Source organism: Nicotiana tomentosiformis, chromosome 6, assembly GCF_000390325.3.
Source record: "Nicotiana tomentosiformis chromosome 6, ASM39032v3, whole genome shotgun sequence".
Taxonomy (NCBI): Eukaryota; Viridiplantae; Streptophyta; class Magnoliopsida; order Solanales; family Solanaceae; genus Nicotiana; species Nicotiana tomentosiformis.
This window is the reverse complement of record NC_090817.1, coordinates 56891816-56904725: the sequence shown is the minus strand read 5'-3', so window position 1 is coordinate 56904725 and position 12910 is coordinate 56891816.

The window sequence follows — 12910 nt, the reverse complement described above, 5'->3', positions numbered from 1 at the left end:
ACAGAAGGTAATGTAATTACGTTCAATAAAGCTGGTCCGAGCAAAACCACGAAGCTCATCTATGCTCCTACAGGTCCGAGCACAAGCTATATTCATTAAGCGGAAGAGATCAGTCAAACAGTTGAGCCTCTAGTTTGATGCAACATTGCCTCAATTTCATCGCCATCCTCCATCTCCAGCTCATCTGGCTCGAAAACGACGATCATTAGACAAGAATGCGATCGAATTGCATTCACCGACTACCGGTCACAATATGCATTCATAAGCTTCTTTAGCTGGGTGCTTCTTTTAATCCTAAAGAAGACCTCATTCCATTATTGGCCTCTGACTTTTTTGAGATTGATATATAAAACTTGTGTTGTGTTTTTAAGGTGAATGAGAAAAGAGACTTTTTGAATTGTCTATCCGTCTTACCATTTCATTGCTTCTAAATTTAAAGGCTTGACCTTATTTTTCACACACTAAAAATTCCGAAATCTTTTCTCTCTTGTCTATATTATTTTTTCAAAACAAACGTAAGTGTCAAGTGTGATGTGTTATAACTTATGAGATGGTGATTGAAAGCCATAAATACTTAAACTAGATTATTGGGTGTTGTAGAGATTTTGTAATGAGTTAATTAGTGAAATTTGGTGGATGTGAGTTCATTGATGATTATAATGGTGCTAAAAAAGGTAATTAGTAATGAAAGGATATTGTATTATATCTTGTTGGTGGGAAGGAGGAAATGTTGGATGAAGAAACACTATTAATAGAGGTAGTTGAATGCTATGCACTCTAGGTGTTTGATAAAATGCCAAAACGACAAAAAACCTGGAAAGTTTTACTAATATTGGTCCAATTGAATTATGTTGATGTAGATTGAAGTTGTAAGAGTAGTGGGCGGTTTTAGTAGCACTAAAGAGCTCCATCACGATATGTTGGCTAAACTACTCTCTTAGAATTGAATTTTATGATGTTCCTGTAAGTTTCAAGTATGGTTGTCTCAAGTTCCTTATTCTATGTTCTGAGATGTTCCCAATAAATTTGATTGTCCCGAATAAGCAAAGTGTCGAGAATTATGTATTCAAAACGTGTTCCGAATGTTCCTATCACATTATGTTATCCTTTAGGAATGTGTTCAAGAATGATATGTGTATTAAAATACTATGTCTTTGAGTCGTGTTTCAAATGAAGTTTATGATACCAAATTGTGTGAGAAAATCTCAATATGCTTAAGACTCTTAATTGCTTATATGTGTACCTAAAGTCTTGATTGAAAATGTCTTATTGTTGATAATCTATAAAGATGGTTGGAAGTGAAATAAGTGAATTGGGGATATAAAGTGTGGCCAACGTGCCAAGAGTGAAAGTTATACTTGTGGCCAATGGTGCCAATGAAATGAGATGATGTGAGAAAGATTATGAAATGAGCTTTGATTCAACTGTTCCGAAATTGACTTCAAAAATAGAATTGCCTAAAAGCTTATGAACTCAAGTGACGCCCATATATGATTGTTTTAACAAATGTTATGCTTTGTAAGTAGTTTCGATGTGTTTTGCGTTCTTACATATTCGTGAGTTGAAATTGTGTATTGCCATTTTTTTTAGGGAAAAGTAATTCAAGAATAAATAGTGTGTTACTTGTTTATGATTTTAACTTGTGTTTCGATTGCCAATCATTTTACTCAATTTCTTGGAAAGAAATTGTACGGCCCCGTAAATATTTTGCAAGGTAATTTATGTTTTCGTGGTGCCGAACTAGGATCAACTGAAAGAGGGGATTCATAAACATAAGACCATGGCCTTTTCTCTTGGCAGGGATGATGGTACACTAAGGTACCAAGGGAGACTATGTGTTCCAAACGTGGATGGTCTTCGGGGAAGAATCATGACCGAGGCTCATATTTTTAGGTATTCCGTGCACCCGAGCTGTATGAAAATATATCATGATCTTAAGGAAGTCTATTGGTGGAATGATATGAAGAGAAATGTAGCTGACTTTGTGGCGAGATATCCAAATTGTCAGCAAGTGAAGGCCGAACACCAAAGGCCCGGTGGGTTGGCACAAAATATAGAAATTCTAATGTGGAAGTGGGAAATGATTAATATGGACTTTGTGGTAGGACTACCTCGCACTCCTCGTAAGTTTGACTCGATTTGGGTGATTGTGGATCGACTCACGAAATTAACCCATTTTTTGCCGTTTAAGGCTATCGATACAACGGAACAGTATGCTCAGTTGTATATCAAAGAAATAGTCAGGTTGCATGGCACTCCAGTTTCTATCATTTCTGATCGGGGGGCACAGTTCACGGCTAATTTTTGGATGAAATTTCAGCAAGGTTTTGGTACTCAGGTGAATCTCAGTACAACCTTTCACCCGCAGACGGACGAGCAGGCAGAGCGGACTATTCAGACGCTCGAGGATATGTTGCGCGCTTGTGTTCTAGACTTCAAAGGCAGCTGGGAATTTGCCTACAACAACAGTTATCATGCTAGCATTCAGATGGCACCGTTCGAGGCTTTTTATGGAAGGAGATGTAGATCTCCCATTGGGTGGTTTGAGATTGGGGAAGCAGAGTTGATAGGGCCAGATCTCATGCATCAGGCTATGGAAAAAGTTAAGATCATTAAGGAACGGTTGAAGACTGCTCAGAGTCGTCAGAAGTCCAATTCGGATGTTCGTCGTAAGGATTTAAAGTTCAAAGAAGATGATTGGGTATTCTTGAAGGTTTCCCCCATGAAAGGTGTAGTGCGATTTGGTAAGAAAGAGAAATTGAGTCCGAGGTATGTCAGACCATACAGAATCATCCAGAGGATCGGTGAGGTGGTGTACAAGCTTGAGCTACCACCTGAGATGTCATTAGTGCACCCGATGTTTCATGTGTCTATGTTGAAGAAAGTAGTTGGAGACCCGACACTCATTGTTCCAGTTGAGACTATTGAGGTTAATGAGAAATTGACTTATGAAGAGATTCCAGTTTCTATTATTGATCGGCAAGTTCGAAAGTTGAGAAACAAAGAAATTGCCTCCGTGAAAGTGTTATGGCGAAACTAACAGGTTGAAGAGGCTACTTGGGAGGCCGAGGAAGAAATGAAAAAGACGTATACTTATTTGTTTGAATAGCCATGTATTTATAAAGTTGTGATCTATGAAAATTCTAAGAGTTACTTTCTATGAATTATGTATCATTTATACAGTTGATGTTAAGGGTGTTCCTTTTCTGGTAATATATTGCTTATGAGGCCATGGTTGGTGTTGTTCTTGTGTTATATTGTATCGTCGGTTATGTATATGTTGTTAGGATTGATTTCTGGAATTCTCTGGCAGGTGGATAGGCCCGGTTACAGGGAAGACTCTGGCATAAGTTTTGGAAATTTAGGGAGTTAACCAAATTTTGAAACTGCTGGTGTGTGTGAATTAATAGTTGGGCCACATTGAATGCTAATAGTGAACTTTGACCCTCATTCGAGGACGAATGATCCTAAGTGGGGGAGAATGTAAGGCCCCGTAAAAATTTTGCAAGGTAATTTATGTTTTCGTGGTGCCGAACTAGGATCACGTGTTTGGGGATTGTAAAAATTCTTCGCGGCGAGCTTGCTCGCCGCTGCTCGGACTTTTTGGGTTGAATAATGCACTGGGGAGTAAAGGAAAATTTTCGGCAAAAGAGGGCATTTCTGCGACCCACTATGCGGTCGCAGAATCACTCTGCGGACCGCATAATGGCCGCAGAGTGAAGCAGATGCGAGGCAGCTTGGAGGAAGATCTACGGTGCATTATGCGACCACAGACCAGTTCTGCGGTGCATTATCCGACGCAGGACAGGTCTGCGGTCCGCATAACCACCGCAGACCCAGGCAGGCGACCCCTAGTTTTGGGCACCAAATTGTGCGGCCAATATGCAGATCACATATCCATTCTGCGGTCGCATATGCGACCGCATATCCTGTATTGGAGCTTCATTTTTGAGTTTTTAAAACCCGACCCTACTTCGATTAAATAGACGCAATGGACTATTTTTGAGCTAAAACCTGATGTTTTGAGAGTGAGAGAGTTCCCTAGAGTGGGAGAGTGATCTTCAACAAATTGTCCTTCAATTCTTGCTCAAATCTTTGAAGATTAACAAGGAAAACTCACTAGATCTTCATCCTAGAGGTAAGATTCTACACCCTAGCCCTTAATTTCGAAATTTATCTAAAAAAGGGTAATTTGCAAGACAATTCTTGGGTATGGGAATTGTTTATTTTGCATGAATGTGTTATCAAAGGGTGTAGGAAGATTGTGAGCTAAATATGGTAAAGAATGGGTTGTGGGATGATGGAATCCTCCATAAAAGGACATTGAAACCCTAATGCACACCTAGTGTTTGATAAAATCCTCAAATGAGCTAGAACCATGACCATTTTCCTAATTTTGGTTCAACTTGTTATATTTCTAAAATATATTGAAGTTGCTAAGAATTTCGAAATATTTTAGAGTTTAAGGAAGCTCCATTGAGGTATGTTGGCTAACTCTTCTTTAAGAATTAGAACCCCCAATATCCTTGTAAGCTCCAAGATATTTATTACAAATCGAGTATTCCGAATAAGTTTTGTGACAAAGATATATGTTCAATTCGTGTTTGAAATGCTCTCAACATATTGTATTATAAATTGAGGATGTATTCCAAACTATGGATTATGTATCTACATGTTATGATTCCAAGTCATGATTTATGTGGAAATTATTATGCCAAATTGTGTAGGGATTGTGATTGGGATTATACCTCCACCTGCATACATTAGGGTGAGGCGGCCATGCCGCTTTGTGTATGATTCTTGGTATTGTTGTTGCACCACCATCCACACACACACACACACATGCATATATATATATATATATATATATATATATATATATATATATATTGGGGTGAGGCAGCATGGCCGCTTTGTATAGGTATTGGTATAATTGATGTGTTTCCACCTGCATATATTGGGGTGAGGCGTCATGGCCGCTTTGTGTAGGTTTTTGGTACTATGGTTATACCTCCACCCGAATATATTGGGGTGAGGCGGCATGGCCGCTTGAGTAGAGTTTTGGTATTGTGCTTACACCTCCACTTGCATACATTGGGGTGAGGCGGCGGGGCCGCTTTGTGTGAAAATGGTTACAGAGGATCTGATATTAAATCCTATAAATGTTATTGCCAGCTCTTGATAAGCTTGCTTTGTATTAAATGGCTATCTATGCTATTCTATTGTCGCCCTGAATCATCATATTCATATTGTATTTCCGAATTCTTAAATTGGTGTTTGGTTTTCATACTAGAACTATTCGACATGTACTAACGTCCCTTTTGCCGGGGGCGCTGCATCTTTAATGGATGCAGGTGGTTCCACAGCGGAGGATATTAACCAGTGATAGCGGTGCTCATTCTTCCCAGCTGACTTGGTGAGCCCTATCTCATTTCGGGGTTGTGCATCTTTTGTTTCGTATGTGTTAGCATGTTTTGAGGTATAGACGGAGCCTTGTTGCCGACACTATCATTGTACTAGTTGGTATCTTTAGAGGCTCTGTAAATTTAGTGTGGATGGTATATGGGTGTTGGGAATGTTAAACAAATTGTGTTATGATTAAATCACTCGTTCCACTTTGAACCGTGAAGGTGTGGGTATGTTTTGAGACTTATTAAATGAGGTAACTAATGATAATGAATTGGTATTGTTGACATGATCACCATATTGTCTAATTAATGAAAATATGTACTACCCTTATTCATGGATGAGTTTGGGTAGAAGAAAATTTAACAGGCTTGCTCGGTCGGGTTCACTCAGTTGAGCGCCGGTCGCGCTCCCCGATTTTGGGGCGTGACAGACATCTATTATGCTTAAATTCTTCATTTTCAATGATCTTAAAGTTGTGATTTTCGGAATATTATATATGTTGATATTTATGATGACGATCCATGAAAGGAAAGAAATGAAAGTGTGGAATATGAAATACGTCCATTGTGCCATGAATGAAGAACTATATGTATGGCCAAGAGAGCCAATGAAATAATGATGTTGAAAGTTGTTGAAAGTGCCAATGAGGCTATATACGGTATGAAAGGTTATGAGGTAAATGCATTTGTACCTATGTTACCTTTGTGTGCAAAAACAAAAATAATATTTTTGGGAGTATCGATAGTCAACGAGGAAGGGTAGGTTGAAATAACCTAACCTCGAAACTATATATGCCAGTGTAGGAGTGGATTGTGATTATTCCCCTTATTTGGGATAAGATTGATATGATGATATTATTCCCCTTATTTGGGATGAGATGATTGATAGAAAAAGATGATGTCGATCTAACAACATTATGGTGAGATGGCCTAGCTGATCGGGTCGTGATCGGACACCATGCCGCACACATGGTGGTGATTGTGCTGGAAATTATAATTGAAATTGTGATTATGGTTGATGTCTCTAATGAGATGGCCTAGCTGATCAGTTCGTGATCGGACTCCGTGCTAAAAGTACGGTGGTATTGGTATTGAGAGTGATTATGGTTGATGTCTCTAATGAGATTGCCTAGCCGATCGGGTCGTGATCGAACTCCGTGCTAAAAGTACGGTGGTACTGGTATTGTGAATATTGGTACTGTGAACAGTGGTATTGGTACTGTGAATATTGGTATTGCGAGCAGTGGTATATCGGTGCTAAATATCTCCTAACCAAAAATAATATTATCTTCGTACTTTGGAAATTAATATGTTTTAACTTGGAAATTGGATATCATTGATTGTGACTTGTTGTTTCCATTGTTTTCCCTTTTATGTTGGCATTCTATTTTGAAAGAGGATAGTTAGCACATACTAGTACTATTCCATATGTACTAATGTCCCTTTTGCCTGGGGTGCTTTATCTTCAATGGATGCAGGTGGTTCATCAGCGAGCAGCTTTGGTCCTCATTAGCAGTCACTCTCTATTCAGCAGGTTTTTGTGATCCCTATTCTATTCCGAGCTTTATGTCATCTTACATTGTATTTGTACTATGAGGTATAGCTGGGGCCTTGTCGACGACATTTTTATTCTTCACTTCTATTGTACTTAGAGGCTCTGTAGACAGGTTGTGGATGGTAGTCGATGTTGGGAATTGAACTAGAAATATTGGTATTTGGTAGACATGTTTTTCATTATATCTATAAACTTGTAATATTTTGGAAATTATGAATGAAGCTGCTAATGGAAATGAAATGGGAGTTGTTAATGAAATCTTATTAGTGTTTGATTAATGGAGTACATCTCCTCTTTATTCATGGTTGAATTTGGGTAGAATGAAATCTAACAGGCTTGCTCAGTCAGGTTTACTCAGTTGAGCGCCGGTCGCGCTCCCCGAGTTTGGGGCATGACAAACTTGGTATTAGAGCCTAAGGTTTTAAAGTGTCCTAGGATGTCTCAGAGCTATGTCTAGTAGAGTTCTTCTTATCGGTGTGTTGTCGACCACATCTATAATGAGGAGGCTACTTGGAAATTTAGGAATTTCACACTTCTTTGATACTCTAGATCGTGCGATAGAGCTCAAGACAGGAAGCTACATTCCTCGTCATGTCTCATTTTCCATATGAGTAACCCACGGGTTCGAGGCAGCGATGAGGTATTGAAAGAACCAGTTACTAGGGAAAGTGTCCTTGTTCCAATTAATATTACCGCGCCACCGGAATATGTGGTGAGAGCACCTAAGAATTGAAAGAGGATTATTGGCATCAATAAGCCGGAATTCTTGATATGAAAGAAGAGCCACTCGGGTTTATGTTGGATAATTCTTGAAATATGTTATGGTTGTAGAAAGAGGGGGCACAAGAAGAACAAATGCCCTTAGGTTGGGTACACCCATCCCTGTCTGCCCGATATGCGGGCGAGAACATTTTGCGTCGTGTTGTGAGTATGCTTAGGAGCGTGTTAGGGGTGGTAGATATGGGCAATTCCAAAAGTCCATACAACGAGCTATTAAAGCAGATTATTTGAATCCTGGAGTATCTGACCATTCCCCAATCTTGCTAAAGTGCAACTTTGTATATCAATAAAAGTAACTGCATCCTAGACCATTCAAGTTATATAATACAGTCTTACATTACACAAATTTTGCAGGGATTGTGAAAGTAAGGGTGGAGACAGAATTAATGTAATACCCCGGAAAATTTCAAAGTACTTAAGGGTAAGGCCTGGTAAATTTTGCAAAGAAAATAATATTTCATGGTGCCGGACTAGGCTTACGTGTTTGAGGATTATAGAAATTCTTCGCAGCGAGCTCGAGAGCCGCGGATCGGACCTTTTGGGTTGAATAATGCACAGGAAAGTAAAGGAAAATATTTGCCGGAAAAGTGTGTTTATGCGGTCCATTATGCGACTGCATAATAACTCTGCGGGCCGCATAATGGCCGCAGAAGTGAGCAGGAGAGGGCTATTCTGGAAGACCGCATACCTGTTATGCGGTGCATTATGCGACCGCATAACAGTTATGCGGATTGCATAGTGACCGCATACACAGGCAGTTCTTTTGGCTTTTTTTTAACCAATTATGCGACCGATATGCGGGCCTTCATTTTTGGGTTTTTAAAACCCGACCCTATTTCGTAAATACACTCTTTGGGTCATTTTTGAGGTATTATCTGACATTTTAGAGTGAGAGAAGGTGCCCTAGAGTGAGAAGGTGTTCTCCAATATTTTTTCTTCAATTCTTGCCCAAGTTTTGGAAGATTGAGAAGGGAAACTAACTAGGTCTTCATCCTAGAGGTAAGATTCTACACCCTAACCCTCAATTTCGATTTTTGTGTAGAAATAGATAATAAGCAAGATAATTTCTGGGCAAGAGGGTTGGTTATTTTACATGCATGTGTTATCAAGGGGTGTAGAAATATTGTTGAGCTAAAAATGGTAAAGGTTTGGTTGTGGGATGATGGAACCCTCCATAAAAGGATCTTGAAACCTTAATGCACATCTAGTATTTGATAAAATGCTCAAATGAGCTAGAACCATGATCAACTTCCTAATTTTGGTTTAATTTGTTATATTTCTAAAATATGTTGAAGTTGCTAAGAATTCCGGAATATTTAGAGTGTAAGGAACTCAAGTGAGGTATGTTGACTAAACTCTTCTTTAAGAGTTGGAATTCTCATTATCCTTGTGAGTTTCGAGATGTTGATTATAAATCGAGTATTCCTATAAGTTTTGTGATGAAGATATATGTTCAATTCGTATTTCAAATGCTCTTATCATATTACATTATAAATTGAGGATGTGTCCCAAACTATGGATTACGTATCCACATATTATAATTTCTAGTCGTGATTTATGTGAAAGGTATTATGCCAAGTTGTGTAGAGATTGTGATTGTGATACACCTCCATCCGCATACATTGGGGTGAGGAAGCATGACCGCTTTGTGTGGGGATTATGGTATAGAGATTGTGATTGTGATACACCTCCACCCGTATATATATTAGGGTGAGGCGGCATGACCGCTTTGTGTAGGGATTATGATATTGTGGGACTGCACCTCCACCCGCTTACATTGGGGTGAGGCGGTACGACCGCTTTGTGTAAAGTTTGAGGTTTTTTTGTGGCACCACCACCCGCATACATTGGGGTGAGGTGGCATAGCCGCTTTGTGTAAGTTCTTAGTATTATGGTTATATATCCACCCGCATACATTGGGGGTGAGGCGGCAGGGCTGCTTGATTAGAGTTGTGGTATTGTATGTACACCTCCACCTGCATACATCGGGTGAGGCGGCGAGGCCGCTTTGTGTGAAGATGGTTACATAGGATCTCATCTTAAATCCTATAAATGTTGTTGATAGCTTTTAATAAGTTTGCCATGGTTGAGACAGTTATCTATATTATTCTATTGCCGCATTGGTTCATCATAATTATCTTGTATTTCTAAATTCTTAAATTGGTGTTTAGTTTTCATACTAGTACTATTCGACGGTACTAATGTCCCTTTTGCCGGGGGCGCTGCATCTTTAAATGGATGCAGGTGGTTCCACAGCAGGAGACATTGATCCGTGATAGCAGTACACCTTCTTCCTAGCTGACTTGGTGAGCCCCACTTCATCCCGGGGTCATGTATCTTTTGATCTTTATGTATTATGGTTGAGGTATAGCCGGGGCCTTGTTGTCGGCATTATCATTGTACTCTTCTTTATCTATAGAGGCTCCGTAGACATAGTGTGGGTTGTGTATTGGTGCTGGGGAAAGACAAACTATGTTATGTTGTGGATGTATTACTTGTCCATTTGAGACTTTAAAAATGATGAAACAATTGGAAATGAATTGGTAATTGCAGACATGACCACTTTATTGTTTAATTAAGGAAAACATATATTCTCTTTATTCATGAATGAGCTTGGGTAGAAGGAATCTAACAGGCTTGCTTGGTCGGGTTCACTCGGTTGAGCGCCGGTCACGCTCCTCGATTTTAGGGCGTGACAAACTTGGTATCAGAGCCTAAGGTTTTAAAGTATCCTAGGATGTCTCGGAGCCGTGTCTAGTAGAGTCCTTATTATCGGTGTATTGTTGACCACATCTATAATTAGGATGCTACATGGGCATTTAGGAATAATACCCTTCTTTCATATTCTTGATCGTGCGATAAAGCTGGTTGTAAGATTGTTCCTCATTTAACTCCTGCGTTGCTCTAATTTTCAGTATATGGCACCTAAGAAGAAGGCAAGAACTGGACAAAGAGCCAATGTCACCCCAGGAGTGACAGTTGACCCTATAATTGATGATGCGGGTGAGCACCCGAGGAGCGAGGATATTTCTCCAGTTACTACACTTCCTGACTCTACTACAACTGATCAGACCGCACCTATCCCTACACCTACTGAGAGTGCAACGGTCCCTCCAACTGATATTCCAGTTCCACCACCAGCTCCAACTTTCGATTCTGGTGTGTCTGATATTGATATTAGGGGAGCCATACAAATGTTGACACAGTTAGTGGCTTCTCAGGCCCAGATATCTAGTGTTGGGCCTACTTCTTCCAGTCATCCAGAGGAATCTGTTAGTTTCAGGGTGAACAAGTTTCTTCAGTTAGATCCTCCAGTGTTTACGAGTGCTGATCCCGAGGAGGACCCCCAGGACTTCATTGATGAGATGCACAAAACTCTCCGGGTAAATGCATGCTACAGAGACAGAGGGAATAGAGTTTGCCTCCTACCGCCTGAAAGGGGTGGCCTATTCTTGGTTTGAGTTGTGGGAGGAATCCCGTGAGGAGGGAAGCCCTCTGGCAAGGTGGGGTGAGTTCACAGATGTCTTTATGGATCATTTCTTGCCTGCCGAAACCAAGGCAGCTCGTGTCGTTGAGTTTGAAATCCTGAAGCAGGGTAGTATGAATGTGTGGGAGTACCATATGGAGTTTGTGCGCCTGTCTAAGTATGCTATTCACATGTTGCCCACTATGGAGGCTAGAGTGCACCGGTTTGTACAGGGCCTTAGCCCCTTGGTTATCAATGAAGCCTCTACAGCTGCCTTAAATTCCGATATGAACTATGGCAAGATGGTGGCATTTGCTCAAGCCATAGAGACCCGCAAATTGAAGAATAGAATGGAGCGTCAGAGTAACAGCAAGGCCCGGTCCACGGGCAACTTTGGTGGTTCTTCCAGTGGTGGTGGTGGCAGGTCGGCATTCAGGGGAGCATCATCTGGACCCAGGGGAAGGACTAAGGGACTTCTTATCTCAGTTCAACAGAGTAAGGATGACCTTACCAAATGTCTCTAAAGGAATGGCCATAGTAGCCTTATGAACGGGCTAAACAGAGAAGGTTCGAGGGCGACCAGAAAGTTCTTGAGCCCATTGATGAAATACCCACCGGCAACCTGGGACGAGATCCATAATGCTTATTGTGCCGAGGTGAGAGGAAATAATGAGGACCTCAATGGGCCCACTCGATGACTCATCTCAGTGCAATCCTAACCCAAGAGGGAACGTAGGGATAGTACAAGGAGGGTCCCTCCAATGTTGTGACCAAGTAGAGATCGACATCAACCTTACATCAAGCAACTTGTCTCCAACTTCCACTGCGAAGACAACCAATCTAGGCCAAGATTAGACATCCCCAGAAGTGACCGAGGTATGGTTCCTTCACTATCTGCTCATAATTTTTGCGTGTCACATACTTATGTGGTCTATAGGCTCGAGAAACGTGGACCGAAGGTGAAGTAGCCATCAAAGATGAGGTCAGACCCTAACACAAGGAAGTCGAATGCCTTTTGCATATTCCACCAGGACCGAGGACACAAAACTGAGGATTGCCACGCTCTAAGGTTAGAAGTGGGGACTCTGTTGCAACAAGGAAATCTTAAGGAGCTGCTCAGTGATAAAGGCAAGAACACCTTAGCAAAGGGGCGAGAATGACCAGGCCTGCCAAAACCGTCGTCTCCCGCTTGTACCATCAACATGAATATCGAAGGCAACGATGACACCTCCATCAATGACATCAGGTTCACCGTCACTCACAAACTCAAGAGATTGATCACCCATGAATGGTAGGACGACCTCGAAGAAAGTAACATCTTCGATGAGTCAGATGCTGACTGTTTGACTTTCCCTCACAATGATGCACTTGTTACGTATTCTCGATACTGATGTGAGGAGGATTATGGTTGACGATGGAAGTGGGGCATACATTATCCATCCTCGAGTCCTCTTACAGATGTGATTAGAGGAAAAGATAGTGTTACGCTGCATCACACTAATCGATTTTTCACAATGCAGTTGAACATACTTCGGGCAAGATCACACTCCCCGTCCTCACCGACAGGGTGATGCTTGAGACCACATTCCACATCATGGACCAGGACTCGACATACAATGCCATCGTGGGTCCACCATGGATACACCCTATGAGGGTCATCCCTTCTAGCCAGTACCAAGTGATCAAGATCATAACCCCCTG